Source organism: Macaca thibetana, chromosome 9 (assembly GCF_024542745.1).
Source record: "Macaca thibetana thibetana isolate TM-01 chromosome 9, ASM2454274v1, whole genome shotgun sequence".
NCBI classification, from domain to species: Eukaryota; Metazoa; Chordata; class Mammalia; order Primates; family Cercopithecidae; genus Macaca; species Macaca thibetana.
The window spans coordinates 105,377,998-105,396,881 of record NC_065586.1 but is presented as its reverse complement, the minus strand read 5'-3'; the positions used below and the strand labels follow the sequence as shown (position 1 = coordinate 105,396,881).

Below are 18,884 nucleotides of genomic sequence, written 5' to 3'. Positions count from 1 at the left end.
GGGGCTGTGCATGTAGAAGTCCCCAAGGCACAGAGGAGGTGCATGCTACCCTTTAGAAAGCTGATGATGGCCAGTGTGGGCCTGAAGTGGGGAAGGTGGCCAGAGCAAAGGTTGGAAAGACAAATAAAGACCAGATCAGGCAGGGCCTGGTGCACAGTGTTGAGGATTTGGAATTTTGTTTTAAGAACACAGATAGTCCTTGCAGGGAGTGTGCAGTTAAACAGGAGGTAGATTTGAGATGTCATGATGATCCAGAAACTGTGGAGTTAAATGCATATTAACTGGAGCTGAGCTTGATTCTGGTGAAAACATACCTACTCTTGGCTAATGTGAAGAAACACTGATACAAAAATTGATCCCATTTTTGGGTGTCTTTTTTTCTTTGTTTTCAACAGAACCATTAGAGTTGATCTTTATGGCACTCATCTGGGAACTCTGCCTTGACTTTACAGACAGGGTGGGGAAGAATCTGGCCCTGGAAACCATGGATCCCCCCTTGTGATCTATAGTCTTCCCTACTCATTTCTTAATTCCCTCAGGTATGCATTCCTTTTGGAACACAAAGTTCAAAAGTGAATAGACACAAAGGAGTGTGAACTTGGTGTCTATGGAGGTTGGTGGTGATCTGTGGCAAAGCAACAGCGAAGTCCCCAAGTGGGCGAAAGTTAAGCTGCCTCTCTCAGCCTCACTCCACATTCCTCCTCGGGCCTGGTGCACAAGCTTTTTTGTGCATGTTAACACGGATAACTATGGAGTAGTTTGTAAATGGATTAAATATGAATTTAAGGTTAACAATTGTCGAGTTGACTAAACCCATTGAGATTCTTAAGATCAATGTCTTTAGGCTCAGAGAGAGGCAGAAATTAGGAAAAGGATTTATTGTTGATTTTGGACTGATGCTGCCTCCTTAAATTCATGCTGAGAGATGTCCATACCACCCTCCAACTAGTTCTTTCTTTTGGTGTTTTGTCTCCCCTATCCCCCCAACAACCAGTTCTTTCTTTTAGTCTATGCTTTACTCTCTGCCTCCTCTCTCTTCTTCTATCAACTAACAACCACACCTCATCCCCCTTCCCATCACATCTAACCTCCATCACTTATTTCTTTCCCTCTATCCCTAACCCCTCCCCCTCCCCCTCCCTTTTCCCCTCCTCCTTCCCTCCCATCCCCTTCCCCTCCCTCCCTCCCTCCCTCCCTCCCTCCCTCCCTCCCTCCCTTCCTTCCTTCCTTCCTTCCTTCCTTCCTTCCTTCCTTCCTTCCTTCCTTCCTTCCTTCCTTCCTTCTTTCCTTCCTCCCTGCCTCCCTCCTTTCTTCCTTCCTTCCACTCATATTTATTTCTTTGTGATGTAAAATTTAATGGGAGAAAATCTTTGAAGAATATGAAGAAATTATACACAAGAACTGGTTGTTGGTGGGTATGGGGGAGACAATCATACACAATAACGTTATGTCAAGAAAGACTTCCTGAGAGTCAGCTCCTTTCTATGATGGAATGAGCTCCCAGAAGATATAATAGGAGGCCAATCACTTGAATTATTTAAAACGCAACTGGATAAAGTCATCAAGGATGTGCTGCCAGGAAGGGGACCAGCCTCAGCCATATAGGAATGAAGAAAATGGTCCTAACCGGATTGTTCTCTTCTCAGCTCAGTTTGTCTCTAGGCTGAATTCTGTAACTCCTGCTGAAATCAGCTTTATTTATAGTCAGCAAGTTCCACTACTCTACTGTGGTAAAATTAATCAGCAATTAGAACAAAATAAGGATAGGAGATATTAGGGATGCCCTTCTCAAGGAAAAGCCTGTTCTTGTAGATGAAACATTGAACTTGATATTGAAGGAGCTCAGTTCTTATTTTAGGCTTACTCTTGATTATGGGATAAGAAAGGAAAGTTATTCTGCTACTTCATGACAAAATGTCCTGGTTAAACATTACTTCCAGAGGTGTCTGAGTATGATTTTTTACAAAATGAGTAAAGCACTACAGCTTTCTCCCCGCAAAATCCTTTTTTCCCTAATATACATTTATGACATTTATACTGAGATCCATATTATACTTCCAGTGCATTGCAGGAATCTTTCTTAATATTTTTAATTTGTGGAATGCTTCATGAATTTTCCTGTCATTTTTGCTCAGGGGCAAATGCTAATCTTCTCTGTATTGTTCCAACTTTAATATATATGTTGTCTAAGTGGACACAGAAATCTTTTAACAGAAAGTATGTGGAATATAAATATTGCTACTTTGGAGCAGATCAATGTCCTTGCTGCCTAACACTGTAGGACTTATGGAAAGCTGTTGTTGTTTACAGTGATGATGTCACCAGACAAACATATCCCTTGATTCTCCTCAAACTTTGATAGAAACCCACTTGGTTCTATAAACCAACAGAACTTTCTACATGGGGTGCATACTTTATAATTTTTTTCACAAGTATCCTTTTATTTGATATTTCATTTGGGTATTATTAAGATTGTTTTACAGATGAAAATCCTAGAGCTGACAAGGGGAAAACTTATTTGCTCAGTGACCCAGAGCTAGCAAGTGGTAGAGTGGGAACACAGTCTGTCTCCAAAGCCCTATAGCCTTCTCATTTCACCATCCTGCCCTTCCTAACCCTTTTCCAGGCCTCAGCCTAGCAATGTACAGATGATGGCCCTCCCTACCCTCTATATATGTCTGGCCAAATTGACCACATACAATGTTGTAGTCAGTCTCAAAAGCTGCTTCTTTGAATGTAAGTTTTCATTCTCAGGGAAACAAATGCAAATTCCTTTGAATTTTATACCTCTCGGTTGAACAAATCAGCCCTTTTCCTGATCAGCTAGGAATTGGATCCATTCTTCCTCCTCTCTTTGCAGATCCGCCTTCCCCTAAACTCCTGATACAAGCTCATCCACCCCACAAGGCCAGGACACCTGAGTGATTCCCCGGGCTTTGAGAACGCAACTTGTGGGGGCGACAACTTATTCTGGACTAGGTTTGACAGGAAGACCAACTTATTCATGCCCTCATTTTGTCGTAGTAAAGAGCCTGCTATCTTTTGCAACTGACTGGATCCCTTGATCAATTCCAAGGGACCATCAAAACTCAACGTTCTGACCATAAGGATGATAAGAAGTAAAATAATAAACTAATGAACCTAAAATAAATTATCCAAGTGCTGTGAATACAACACAGGAAAAAAATTCTCCCAGTAAAGAACTTAACATGACTTTCACTGAAGGCCTTTCAAAGCTGAACTACTATGTTCACTCCTCATGTTCCCTGACAAACCTGAATCTTGTCACCTGCCAAAGGTATCTGTCTGTAGCATCTGTGTCCCTGAATTAATGTAAGGTATTTCTTTAGCCACGTACTGGTTTCTGTCTTGTTAGTCTTCTGTTTCTGAGTTGCAGGTTTCTGCTAAAAATGTTTCAGTTCAGAAAAGGTAAATAAAAAGTAATTATGTTTCTTTCATGGTTTGTCTTGCGATTTCCCTACTGGCACTTTTCCCTCAGGAAAGGACTAACTTTCTAGAAATCAGCTTTCTCCATAGCTAGGACAACATGTCTGAGAACTCAGAGACGAGAGCAACGTTAATACCCATTGGTTTCTCTGGAAGGAGTTAAGAGATGGAGTGGATGGAGTTGGCACAGCAAGGCTGGACCTGTTTTAGGAGTGGTAATATTAGTAATTAAGTGAAAATAATTATAATAGTGATAGCCACTTTTATTGATTAGCACTGTAATAAATACAGTAACACATTATCTCACTTGAAACACACCCAAAGCCCATCAGGTAGGTACTAATATTCTCCACTTTTCAAATGAGAAAACTGAGGCTTTGTCAGGATCTCGTGATCTGCTTTATTACTCACCATGTGCTTCGTGACTATGGTGACAGAGATATCAGTGAACTGTCTACCCAGGGCCCAATGCCAGTGATGCTTGTCTTCTGTTTTCCTCCCTTCCTCCCAGAGTTCCGGGCTCTGGATGTCTGTCTTGTAGCTGATTTATTATATCCCTACTATTCATTTCAGGTGCAGACAGGGGAAGGTAGAAATGCCACTCAGTGAGATTTGTCCCCTTATGGTTTAAAAAAGTTGTTCTTACTGTCTATAGATTCTATTTCTCCCCAGTTAGAAGAAATACGAAACAGCAGCAATAGAGTAGAACTTGGGATTTGATAACTTTGAACTCTGGTCTTCCAGCTTGACATGTGGCCTCCTGCAAGTCAATTCACTCCATAGGTAACAACTTTCTTACCTTAAACATAAGGAAATGAATTACAAGATCTGTAAGATCCCTGTCTGCTACAGAATTGCATGTTTCTGTGATCACATGGTTTTCAGTCATTTATTTTGATGTCGTATAAACTCAGACTTCTCTTAAGGATAAGTTAGGCCTGGCTCAATGCCACAATGACTGCTATATGAAATCTATTTGGTTAGTCTTGCTTTAACATATCATGAATTTACTTAAGAAAATAAACCCAACAAATCTTAGGCTTCATTAAATAGTAAGATATTATTTGTGTCAGAACAATAGGGGATCAAATCTAGGTGTTGCTAAATGTAAACGGTGACACAGTATAATTTTCAAGAAGTGAAAAACAAGAATGTTCTAAAAATACATAGAAAGTATCTGTCAGGAATGACTTAAATCATTAACAAGGAAACCAGCAAACTGGTAAAGCTGGTTCCAAGAGTATTTGAGGAACGGAAATTCACGTAGTCTGTCAGGAAGGGCATGCTGAAATAAGTTTGCAAGTCAGATACAAAGCTGGCTAGTTTCCTACAAAGCAATAAAACCATTACATTTGTGGCATCAACCATTACATTTGTGGCCAAAAGTCTCTAGAATTTCTACTCAACAAACACCCACAAATTAGTATGTAACTCAGTATCTGAGCCTTAATCAGTAGTAAATAGCAAATCAAATAAAGTTACACTTAGTAGAGAATTAAATAATAGTAGAGTGGGCTTGTTAGATAATACTTCAGCATCGAAAAAAACATAACCATCCTTTTGCCTTATTTTCATGTTTTGGATAAATCTTGTTGTCAACTAAATTCACTGTTCAACAATATTATCTTTCTATAACTAAGATTCAGCATCCACAAAAGGGATAAGTGATACCCACCCAAAAGGACTGATGTGAGTCTTACATAAGATGTGTAATTCATGTAGTTATGGACAAAAACCTAGTAGTTTCTGATCCTTTTCTCTGTGTTTTGAAAACAACTACACTCAAAAGGTGAATGATTGCCAGATTTCTAAGCAATGTCCTTATTCTCCAAGTTTATGCGAGATTGTTCTTTGGCATCCTTGCCCCAGAAATCAGAGAAGCAAAAAACAGAGAGAAGCACTAATGATGTGCATGCTTCCCACCCACACATCATCATCAAACAATAAGTGGCCCTTTTTTAGGTGGTGAGGAACAGAATAGAATTCAAATTTTTTGATACATATATATATTTTTTTCTACAGGGTCTGTCATCCAGGCTGGAGTACAGTGGTGTAATCATAGCTCACTGAAACTTCAAACTCCTGGGTTCACAAACTTTTGATAAATATTCAAGAATATTTTCAGTTATCCATTATTTTAAAAATAATTTAAGTATCTATAAAATCATAGAATATCTTGAGATAATAGAGACTTGGACCTCCTACAGTCAACCACATTGACCTGGTTCATGATGAGTGCTTTACACAGTCTTCCCTGCCAGACGGTCTCTCATCTCCAGTTCTGAATATAAACAATGATCAGTGGTCACCGTGGGGTCAGGGGACTAGAACTGACCATGACAATCTCTTAGGGGTCTTTCCTCATCGTTACTTTTAGTTTGAGTTTCTTCGTATCAATAATTAATGGTTCTCAATAAGCTCTTCCAATAGACCTTTCTGTGATGCTGAAAATATTGAATATCTGCACTGTCCAATATGGTAGCTACTAATCACATATGGCTATTGAGCAATTCAAATGTGGCTAGTATAACTGAGAAAATAAATTTTTATTTTTATTTTTTATTTATTTTTTGAGACGGAGTTTCACCTTTGTTGCCTAGCCTGGAGTGCAATGGTGCCATCTTGGCTCACTGTAACCTCTGCCTCCCAGGTTCAAGCAATTCTCCTGCCTTAGCCTCCCGAGTAGCTGGGATTAGGTATGCACCACCATGCCCAGCTACTTTTGTATTTTTAGTAGAGACAGGGTTTCTCCATGTTGGTCAGGCTGGTCTTGAATCCCTGACCTCAGTTGATCTGCCTGCCATGGCCTCCCAAAGTGCTGGGATTACAGGCATGAGCCACAGTGCTTGGCCTGTTTTAAATTTTATTTCATTTTAGTTAATTTAAATTCGAGTTTAAATAGTCGCTTATGGCTAGTGGCTACTGTATTGGACAATGCAACCCTGTAGTCTCAGGACTGGTATTCCTAGTCTACCTTATAGATATTAAGGAGTAGAACCTAAACTGACCAATCAAGCAAATACACTCTTTGAGGACAGGAATCACACTTAATACTTACCCCTAAAGTTATAGATTCTTTCATATGAAATATTCTTAGAAAGACTTCTGCTTCTGAGATGGAGTAAACATTTTTTCCTATTCCTTCCACTAACTACAACTAAAAACCCTTCTTTTGTAGTCATTTTGTTCAGTCATCTGATAAGGATAACAGATTAGTAGACAAATAATTATTGTATTTTGTGATGAATGAAACCCATTGTCTTATGCCTTTTATGTGTATCATATTAATAAATGTTCCTCATACTTATTTAGAAGACTTTACTGTCAGCTCCACCTGAAGAGCCAGTGAATATCTAGTGAGGTGGTGCATGAGCTGAATGTTGATGGAAGAGAGTTTACCAAGGGACCCTGAGGGTGAGGGAAGAGGGCGTTCTTCTTACAGGAAACAGCATGTGCCAAGACCTGGCAACATTAGTGTGCAGAATAGCACCTTCACTGAACTTCATAGAGGGACTACGCTTTATCTAAGGTCATGAAATTCTTCAACAGCAGAGCTTGGGGCAGCATCAGTCCTTTCCACACAACATTTCTGGTTGTAAGTGATCAGGCTCTTCCTAATTCGCCACTTTGAGCTTCCTGAACAGAATGCTGCCTGATCAGTTGCCCTCCAAATGTGTACTCAGAGCATGTAATCTTTATTATTCTTGACTTCAAGCCACATTTTGGATGCACCATGTCGATACACTGGCAAACTGCAAAAAGTGAGATAAAAAATATCAAAGCCAATTGAAACAAAGATGCACACATTATGTCTAGGCTTCAGGTATTGCAAGGTGCATTTAAGTTTAGTGCCCTTTAAAATTCCCTGGAAGTTCTCTATAACCTGATTTTGTTTGGCAATTTGTCTCCTCTTTCCTTCCCTGTCATATCTTCAATTTCAAAAGTGAGGGAAAACAATCTGCTTGCTGTAATCAGAGCCTATGCAAACGAAGCCAGGACCAAAGTCATGAAAGATTACCAATTCATAATTACCTTCAAACCATTTTCCATCATGTGACCAGACTGAATTTTTGTATACAATCATGCAGCAATTAGCCTAGCAACTTAGTTCTTTTATCATTTCCCTGAGGCTAGCTGAAAAGTACCTATTTCCAGGCCAACACAGCTAAGTCGCATTGTTATTATTATCTCATTTCATACTATTGGATGGCCACTGATTCTCTATATAGAAACAGCAAACAGTCTAGCTGGAAATGAAGGCTACAAGACTTGTTTTGTAGTTTCTCCTTTAACAAGTCAATACTCAACAAGAGTGAACCCCGCCATCCACACTTCCAGATGAATCAGTTTACTCAGATTGCTTCTCTCTACAGTTGTGGTTCTGAAAGTTTAGCGAGCATCAGAGTTTCCTGTGGAGCTGGGCCCCACTCGCAGACTTTCTGACTCAATAGATTTGGGCTGGGGCATGAAAATTCTCAGGTGTTGCTGATGCAGCTGGTCAGACACCAGGTTTTGAGAACCACTGCACTATGATCTGATTACATGGAGAAGTGGATGTCTGGTAGCTACAGGGCTTCCTGGATACACTTAGGGAATGAAAGTATTGCTGTGAGGAAATACTCATATGATTGTGAGGAATTTTATTTCCTGACCAGAAGTTTAATTCCTTGGAATGAAATCATCTCTTCTATATTCTTAGATACCCATGCATGTTTGCACATGAACAAACACACAAGTATATGCACACTAAATCTTAATTTGGAAAAAAGGAACGCACTGATAGGCTGACAGGCTCCGCCTTCCAAAATTCAAATGGAGAGGAGTCAGACTTTATAAAGTAGTATAGTATTTACTGAATTTAAATTATATAATAACTTGAGAAAATGACTTCTCCACTTCATTTTGCAGTCTTCACATCTGTAAGGTGAAGATAAATGTTTCTTGCCATGTAGTAGCTGTATAGATTCAATTCAATAGGACAATGCATATAAAAACTTTTAGCTCAGTCCCTTGCACCTAATGACCACTCTGCAAATGCTTTGTAAAATATGTACATTTCTGAGACCAAAGTTTACAAATCGACTTAACCAGCACACAGCCCTTCAGTCAATGGGATTTTTTCCCAAACAGAGCAACAACAGCATAGAAACACCTGGCATTGGCATTTCCTTTTCACTTACTTCCACAATCCAAATCACTATCCATCTAGCTTTTGGTATGTCACCAGTGAGAAAGTTTAACACTGGGGGCTTCCCATCTACATTTCTAGGTTTTCTCTCAACTCCTTGAAGCCCCAGCTGTTTCCTCTAAGAAGAATGCCCTCTTCCCTCACCTTGCAATAGAGAAAGGCCTGTCCTTTCATCCTTTCCTGGGAGGGAATGGCCTCTCATTTCAATTTTCAATGGGGACATGTATCCCCAGGCTGTAGTTTATGAGAAGAATTATATCAGTGGGCAGAAGTGGTAGCTTATTATAACTAATTTATTCCTAAACCCCACACCCCTAACAGTGAGGGATGTGGGAGTGTTAGGGGAATGGGACTACAATAACAAAAGTAGATGTGTAAATTTGGCAACTTTTCACTCAACATATCTGCTGCTTTCATAGTTCCTGGCTCCCCCATCTCAGCAAAGCAGAGGGCGCATTGTTTGCAGGGTTCCAATAAATGTTCATTGTGCAGCACCTTTTCATAATTTGGGGTGAGGATTGAGGCAGGCAAGGGTACAGTATTTTCTGTTTTTCTTAAGTAATTCTTTCAAAAGCTTTTTTTTTTTTAAAGAAACTTGTATTTGTGAATGAGAAGACAGGAAACAACTTAAATAGCGGTTGTGGGCTTTGGGACTAGAGAGGGGTAGGTGAATCTTGGCCCTACTATTTATCGATTAGAAAAGTATAAATGACTCTCATTTTTGAACCTCAGTTTTCACTTCCGTAGCATGGAGAAAATACCTCATTAGTTTTGCGTAATGAAATAAGGATATAAAGTTCCCATGGCCTATAATAAAACTCTCATTAATGAATACAATCTGATATATAAGTAACATTACCTTCTGATATGGTTTGGCTGTGTTCCCACCCAGGTCTCCTCTCAAATTGTAATCTCCATAATCCCCACGTGTTGTGGGAGGAAGCTGGTGGGAGGTAATTGAATCTTGGGAGTGGTTTCCTCCATGCTGTTCTCATTATAATGAGTGAGTTCTCACGAGATCTGATGGTTTTATAAGCGTCTGGCATTTCCCTTGCTGGCACTCATTTTCTCTCCTTCCATTCTGTGAAGAGGTGCCTTCTGCCATGATCATAAGTATCTTGAGTCCTCCCCAGTCATATGGAACTGTGAGTCAATTAAACCTATCTTCTTTATAAATTACCCAGTCTTTTGGGTATTTCTTCATAGCAGCATGAGAATGAACTAATATACCTTCCATTTACTTCTTTATATTAAAGCACATTCTTATCATATCATTTCATCCTCGCAATAATCGCTTCTGCCAGTCAGATATTCTTGTCTCTATTTGCCCATGTAGCTTTTAAACAGAATGAATGATTTATCTAGTTTTCAATCCAGAGCTTTTGATATACCAGCTACAGAAGAAGATAGATGTTCTGTAAGGCTTGGGAGATGCAGTAAAGCTACTCACATCGATTCATGTGGCAAAATGCCTGCAGAGCCTAATGGTCTCTATAGAATGCCTTGATCCTAAATACATTCTCTAGTTTCTAATATAGCCGTATACATTCTTATTTACTTTCTAATAATATAGCCATCATTGAAGTTAAACATTTAGGAAAGAAAACTACATAATTACAAATAATTCAATCTCTTTTTCTAATTCTTCAATAAAAATTGGAAAAACAGATTATTCAATTAACTGTAAATGTTTAGCTGAAGAAATGTGAGTGAAATGATATGTAATCACCAAGTGCTTATGGTTGCCCATCACTTGACAATTCACTTGGGTCAAACAAACTTCAGCTGGGCTTCTCTTCTCCCACTTACCCTGGACCTTTGGCTCATCCCCACAGTTAAGGTTAAGCTAGCACTAAGATGTGGAATATACCTCTGACCCTTCCACTTCCTTAACAGCTTACCACAGGGAGGAGCATCTCCTGTTGAAGCACCCTGATCATGCTGTCTGCTGGCCCCCACAATCACTTTCTTCCCCACCAAAGTTCCTGCTAGCCCTGCAGACCCCTCCCTATACAAGAAAAACCTTTTACTTTTGCTTAATGTTGAGACATATACGGACTCTGAGGTTGATGTGTTCTCTTTATTGCAGTAGTCATGTTGAAAGTGTCTTTTTCTTAATTAAGTCTGGATTTGTTTTTCATTTGACAGTAACTTTTAGACAGAAATTTTGAGTCGATGATAAAGTGAGAATTCTTTTATGATACTACATTACTTTTACTGATAAGGCCACATATGATCTCTCTGGGGGTGTGTGTGTGTGCACGCATATGCATGTGTTGAGAGACAGGCAGAGAGACATAAAGACTGAGATCATTTAACTGAAAAATAATAGTAACATTTATTGGGTATTTGCCACACTGAGAGGCTTAAAGGGCATAATCTCATTAAATTCTGACAAAAACTCTATAATGCGTGTCCCAGAAATAACTCCATTTTACAGGTCTTAAGAAACTAAGACTTACATTATTTAAATTTATTCACCAAGTTGCCGTAAATTAGTAAGTTGCAAAGCTGTCTGATTCGAAAGTTTGCATTTATAATATCCGTATCATATTCCTTTTTTCCAATTTGGGATGCTTTAGGTGCTATTTTCTTACCTGTATTATGTTTGTTACTAAATTATTGATATTTTAAAAATCATATTCTTGGCAAAACCGGATTGAACTAATTTAATATGTAAGACTCTGGTCTAGACACAGGGAAAGCCAAAACACAAAGAGGAATGCAAAAATGTTTTTGAGAGGTATACAGTTTGGTATTGGAACTGAGATACAAAGAAGTAACTCTAAAATGACTGCAAATGACATAGAACACAGGGAAACAAAGGACTATGGGAATCAGGAAGAGGGAAGGAGTCTTTCTGGTGCTGATGAGGACCTTTAGATGGTGCTTCAGGGCCAGGTGCCATGGCTCATGCATATAATCTCAGCACTTTGGGAGGCCAAGCCAGGAGGAACACGAGCCCAGGAGTTCGAGACCAGCCTGGGTGACATGGTGAGACCTTCTCTCTACTCAAAATTAAAAAATAAAATTTCCAGGCAAGCAAAGTGGCGTGTGCCTGTAGTCCCAGCTATTCAAGAGGCTGAGCCAGGAGTTCAAGATTGCAGTGAGCTATAATCACATTACTGTACTGCAGCCTGGGTGACACATTGAGACTGTGTCTCATAAAATAAAATTAAAAAATATATAAATTGTGCTTTTACAGTGCCTAAGTATAATTGTGAAATGGAGCCTCCATGAAAAATCTTCAATTAGTGGCTCACGCCTGAAACCCCAGCACTTTGGGAGGCCGAGGCGGGTGGATCACGGGGTCAGGAAATCGAGACCATCCTGGCTAACACGGTGAAACCCTGTCTCTACTTAAAAAAAAGAAATACAAAAAACTGGCCGGGCGCGGTGGCTCAAGCCTGTAATCCCAGCACTTTGGGAGGCCGAGACGGGCGGATCACGAGGTCAGGAGATCAAGACCATCCTGGCTAACACGGTGAAACCCCGTCTCTACTAAAAATACAAAAAATTAGCCGGGCGTGGTGGCAGCGCCTGTAGTCCCAGCTACTCGGAGGCTGAGGCGGGAGAATGGCGTGAACCCGGGAGGCGGAGCTTGCAGTGAGCCGAGATCGCGCCACTGCACTCCAGCCTGGGTGACACAGCGAGACTCCGTCTCAAAAAAAAAAAAAAAAGACAAAAAACTAGCCGGGCGTGGTGGCGGGCGCCTGTAGTCTCAGCTACTCGGGAGGCTGAGGCAGGAGAATGGCGTGAACCTGGGAGGCGGAGCTTGCAGTGAGCGGAGATCGCGCCGCTGCACTCCAGCCTGGGCGACAGAGCGAGACGCTGTCTCAAAAAAAAAAAAAAAAGGTTTGATCCATAAGATAGTCATTAAATATAAACTCAGGGTATATTGCAAAATTTAACTCACAGGTGTATCCTTATTAAAAGGTTTGTGAAGGTGAAACGAGCTGGTACTGGAGAGATGAGGAGTAATTAAATACATTACAAAGAACACCAAGCTGCTCAATGTCCCATGATATAGCTATGGCAGATCCGAATCCTTAACATTTTTATGCAGATGCTTAGATTCTCCTCCTAGCTATTTTTAATGCATACCTACAGAATTTAGCATCTTGAGAAAGTGCATAGAGAGGAAAATGGGTTCTGCAGTGTGATTTACTATGTGGACTTACCCCAGGTCAGTCACTGAGTGCCTTTGGCATTCCATACAGGAAAAGATCTGTAGGACGTTTGTGTTATCTGGTGCGTTCCAGGAAATAACGAGCTCCTGTTAAGGATCTTCAGATTGCCAAGATGTAAAACAAAATAATCTTTTTCCCTGATGTGTTTTCAAACAAATGCTCCTGTAAAGAAGTGATGTGATGTTAATAGTTCAATGACAGCAGTACTTTGATCTCATTGCTTTGATTGGGCTTTGAAGATAATTTGATTGTAATTCCTTCCCTGGGACATGTCTGAAATACAGTTTGGAATGGTCAATGAAGCCATTGACTGGCCTTTTTGCTGGAAATGTTAGCTCTTGGGGTCCCTGTTGTACTGTTTATTTTCATCTGTAGTGATCCTTCTCTCACTTTACATAGCTCTTTGTGCTTTAAGTTCTAGAAAAAGGAATATTATATTTTAATGGATGTGATTTTTCTCATCAGTGACCAATAGCAGTGAGTCCCTGAGCACAGGCTTCCTGGATGAGAAATCTAAAGTCGCATCTTACTAGAGCCAACTACAGACTTATTCTTTTTTGAGGCAGTGAAGGGCATAAATGGGCTTTGGCAGACAGATCCCACCTCTACCACTTTGTAACTGCTTATCTATGCTGAGTGGTCAACAAATAGATGAGTTTGGTTGATGATCTCAGAGGCTAAATATGATGTGGGAAAGTTGGTCACTTTGGTGATAAGAGCTAGATTCTTATATTCCTAGTATTTTTCACTTCTGATGTTTATCTGCCGAACCTCCCTGAGGTGCTTGGGGGCTGCAGCCGTTTGGTGGTCTCCAATAAGCCACAGAGCCTATAGCCAGGTGGGAGGTACCCCATGCAAGGTAAAGGAAAAAGGGAAAGTAATTTTGACAAATCCTTTGAACTCAGTCTCTGGAGGAACACAATGGACATGTGAATTTTCACGTGTGAAGTCTGAGCTCTAAAACTCCAGTCTGTTAACCTGATAGCTCTTGGGATCCAAAAGACCATGCTATGAGGCCTGGAGACATTGACTTTCTTGATGGTAGAGGGGTTTGGTTGTAGGGTGAACCTTATGAGCATTGGAGAAGTTATGCTGCTTTCGTGTGGACTGAGCTGTCTTTGTTCAGAGGATTAAAAATGTTTCCTTCCCACAAAGACTGTGAAGATGTAGGTTTTCTATGGAAAACACACAGGGCCTTGGAATTCTCATAAAGTCCAGTATCTGATGGTTCTGTCTTGCTTTTGATCTCTCTTATAAGAGCAGTAAGGAACATCTTTGAAAAATGCAGTTGGAAGATTCAAATATCACGTTTTCTGTGTATCAGCATATCAGCTACGAGGTATAGGGGTATATAGTACTGAGCCCCAGAGAAATGTGACAGTGTGTCCTTGTTTCTAGATGCTGGCATAGCTAAGGGTTGAATATTCTAGAAAGGTGAATTGTGAAAAGTAGGGAGTGCTGGGAAGGGTTTTGAAAGAGACCAATTATAGTACATAATTTCAGAGCTCCTTTAACTCAGTGACTTTTTCTTTCTTTAAATGATATTTTCAGAGCTGAGAACTGGCAAGAGATCTGTGTAAAGTTACTCAGTCACTTAAATAAAAAGCATCCATTGAAATAAACACAGCTCAAATCGGCTGCATCCACTTTCCATAATCTCTCTAAATTTTACCAAACAGTTTTCCCTGTTACCATTCAAGATGCCAGCTGCTTAATTTTCAGTTTTGCCTCTGCTTTGTTAATCTCATCAGTTTCTGTCAGAGGCTCTTTAACTGACAAAATGTAAGACTGTTTACTCGTTCCAGCCTAATTTGTACTTTGTTTGGTCTGATTGAGAGGGAAGAATAAACACAAACGATTTTTATATGTAACACAATTAGTGGTGAGCTAGGCTATCAGTGGTATCTTCAGCTATCCCTTTAGATACATATTAAACACCTGATCAGCTGCTTGTCTGCCTCCTGAGGGAATCAAGAGAAATGCATTTACCAAACTTTCTGAAAGTGCAGTGAGCAGGATATTAGTGTTACACAGACAATATGTGATATTTGTTCTGATGTTCAAGGAATCAGGATGTGGACATCTTTAGGGGAGCCTAATTTTGGCTACCACAGACTTGTACATTCTGGACATCTTTAGGGGAGCCTAATTTTGGCTACCACAGACTTGTACATTCTAACTGCTACACATTTTAAACTCTTTTGTTTTTGATATTTGCCACTTCACCTTGTTGTCTTTCTGCAAACCTATAACTTCAGATTTTGCATACCTCCAGTGGAGAAAGGTCCTCTCTTTAAATGTTTGTGTTTTTCTTTTTTTTCTTTTTTTTTTTTTTTGAGACGGAGTATCGCTCTGGCCCAGGCTGGAGTGCAGTGGTGTGATCTTGGTTCACTGCACCTCTGCCTCAGTCTCCCGAGTAGCTGGGACTACAGGCGCCTACCATCACGCCTGGCTAATTTTTGTATTTTTAGTGGAGATGGGGTTTCACTGTGTTAGCCAGGATGGTCTCGAACTCTTGACTTCGTGATCTGCCCACTTCAGCCTCCCAATGTTTTAAATAGCATCTGAAGACATCTTTTCACTGATCATAGAAAAACTTTGTTCTATATTGGACTTTTTTTCTTTCTCTTAACTGCTCTACTTGTTGTCTCACCTGCTTACCTAGCTACTTACCATACTTACCTATCTACCCACCATACTTACCTATCTACCTACTTTTCAAAATATAAAAATTGTTTATAAGATAGCTAAATTATTTCCTCCATACATTTTTCATACATTTCTCTAAAAAGTTGTAATAGCATATGAAATGGGCCTATGTTTCTTAAATAAATAGCAACAAAAGCAAAAACCCTGATGGTATATAATGTACACACACAGGTAAAAAGTTAGGGCCATTATCCATGTATCCAAGAGTAATTATTACTGCATTCAGCATTGATCTTTCTGGGATCATTTCAGATAATATTTTAGTAGCAAAATTGAGGTTTCCCAGAGCCAGTGAGAAGACATCAATCAGTTGAACTGATTGATGTCTGCCCTTTTTTCTCGCTGCTGCTGAGCTCTATTCCCAAACAGCTAGGCATCTCATTTGGCAAGAGGGTTCCCAGGAGTTGAATGGCAGATTCTTTAGGAGCTGAGGGAATTACTATTTGGAATCAAGGATATCACACAGTGATGGGTAATTATGAATTAAGGGGATGAGCAATCAAGATACACTGTGTGACAAGGGCATGCTACTTAAAATGTTTTCAATTTGTGGACAGTTACTGATGTAATTCCCTCTGCTTCCTATTAGAATTAGCTTGAGTTCAGGTTCCAAAACCCCACCTAGTGACAGGATAAACTTGTCTCACACTTTGTCCTCTGAAATCATTATTTCTATTACTTGTGAGTTTGAGAAGCTGAGAACTGAAAGTGATGACTTGGGGAAATTTTATGTTGCCTGCTTACCTCCTTGTTTTGATTACTTAACTGCCCTACCTATTTTCTTGTCTAATCCACTTACCTATCTACTTACCATACTTATGTATCTACCCATTTTTTAAAACATGAAAATTATTTATCATTGAGATCACAAAAGTATTTTCTCCATACACTAAGTTTTTGACTAATATTTAACCTTGAGTTTAAGCATTTGCTTCATTTGCTCTGATTTAGAGATTCTTTTTGCTATATTAGGAAAAAACCATAATTGAGATGGATGGGCAGATTTTATTTTATGATATTCTTTAAGGGCTAGATAGTATGATCATTGTGATGATGATAATGATAATAACAATTATGATGATAGAGAAATGGATATAAGAGGAAGAAAAGGAGGAAGAAATTATCTCTGGGCTTGTGGCAGATTTATTAGCTATTAACTCCACCTAAAATCATTCACTTAGATATTCTTGGATTTCAAGCACATTTTTTCCCTCAATTTCTCCTGTCATTTCTTTCTGCATCACTCATTAAGTCAACTAGATGCCGTATGTGTACTGAGTCTTCAAGGTACTATAAGAGAAAGTTATTTGGATTTCAAAGAAATACACAACTCCTAATATCAGAAACTGGATCTTTGACTCAACAGAAGAAAGAATGCCCCAAATTATGCATATTTAAATAATATATAGAAAAATACAGAACATTGGTAAATAGAAAATGACCCAAACCCAAGTACTATTTTGATTTCCTTTCAATCTTCCCCAATGACAATAGTTTTACTGGTTGTAACCTAAGTATAATGTAATTTTGTGTCTGGTGGATATTTGTTGTTTCTGTATACATGGGGCATCTAATCTTTGTCTTGTCTTGGGAGAATTCCTTCCTAGACAAGGTTTTCTCCCACTATAGTGGTTGAAAATGTCACATTTCTGCTTTCACATCCTCTGAATCCACGGTGCTGCCCAAGAATAATCAGAAGCTCCTATCTCAGATTAAATCAGAAACAGTGACTTGATGTTACAGAGAATGCACAGGATCCCATCCAGTGGGAATGGCAGTGAACTTGTCAGGGAGTTATATCTAATTTTCTGAGGAGCAGCAGAGAATCCCTATTAAGAAAACTCCCCCGGATCTGGTAATGCTGGTCGTTAAGCAGGTCTGGGACACTATATCACATGATGTATTATGATCCTTTCTATACAGATATCTTTTCAGAGATATCCCCTACAATGTGTGTTCCCCTTGAAAAGTAGAGCCTTTATGCTGGGGCTTGGCTGCCCATCCTATAAGCACATTTCCAGTCAGGGGAACATATGGTTTTGGCTGTTAGAATGTGGGTGTGGCCAAAGCTTTTAGGAAGTGGTCCTACGCTTTCCATGCTCTCCTCCCTTTGGCTCACTGGATGTGGACCACAATTAGGCTTCAAGGCTGGTGTTTCCACAAGATGGAAGGTATTTAGGATTATTGAAAAGCATGAAAAAGTGTGGTTTGTTATGTGAACAAGAGGTAAACTAATATCTTAAGTCACAGAACCATGGGGCTTTTTTTTGTTACAAAACTAGTGTTGCCTTAACTGCTCCTCTACATAAATTCTTCTCCAAGGAAATACACTTAAGAAGTCGTATGAGGAAATGTATTATGCCTTCATCAGTGCACTACACCTGAGAATAAGAATAAATGTATTTTTTCATTTTTTGTTAATATAAACCTATGTCTAAACAAAGCAACATTTTCAGTAATTACTAGTTTTTATATTTCATATTGATTGAGAACTTAGTAATTAGAAAATTGTGCATTTGGAAGATATTTCTTCAGATTCTCAAATGGCCTTTGAATATAAATGAAAAGTCAGCAGCTTTCAGGTCAACCTAACTCTATTCTTTATTCAGATGTGGTTGAATGGTTTTGTTTGTCCTCAAATAGGAGGAGATGGGTCTGTATTCTTTATTTTTTCAGACAATCACCTGGTTTTATAAAATGTAAAAATGTTGCTTTGAAACCATTAACTAAAGGCATCAATCTCAGAGAAATGGCATAAACATAAACATTCACAAATAATCCATTTTTAAAGTAGACTGGCTAAATTTACATATAGATTAAAATGGAAATGTATGAAATACTTTTTTTTTAAAATCCTGATAGCTTTACACCACTCATTTTTTTGTTTGAGATGGAGTCTCACTCTGTCACCCAGGCTGGAGTATAGTGGCGCAAACTTGGCTCACTGCAGCCTCTGCCTCTCGAGTTCAAGCAATTCTCCTGCCTCAGCCTCCTGAGTAGCTGGGACTACAGGTGCTACTAGACCCAGCTATTTTTGATACTTTTTAGTAGAGACAGGGTTTCACCATGTTGGTTAGGATGGTCTCGATCTCTTGACTTTGTGATCCACCTGCCTCGGTCTCCCAAAGTGCTGGGATTACACCACGCATTTTTAATGGCTGTAGACTGTGCACAAAGTGCCACAGGTGTTTCCATCTACCTGGAGATGTAAGTGCCCTAGTCCCGGCCAGACTTCATAGGGTTAATTTGAAAATTGCTTCCAAGGAGAAGGCAGGGAAGGAATGTGTTGGAGAGAGACTGAAGGATCTGCATCAGAATAAGGTGGAATTGATTGAATTAATTTATATGAC

The 18,884-nt window shown here is 39.5% G+C and overlaps 1 non-coding gene across 1 annotated transcript; it reads right to left on the bottom strand.

Annotated features, from left to right (window-relative positions):
- Positions 1-2,090: 2,090 nt before the first annotated feature.
- LOC126963444 (U6 spliceosomal RNA) lies at positions 2,091-2,198 on the bottom strand. Its single transcript, XR_007729082.1, has one exon. It is a non-coding gene; the product is annotated as a U6 spliceosomal RNA (small nuclear RNA).
- Between the last annotated feature and the right edge of the window lie 16,686 nt (positions 2,199-18,884).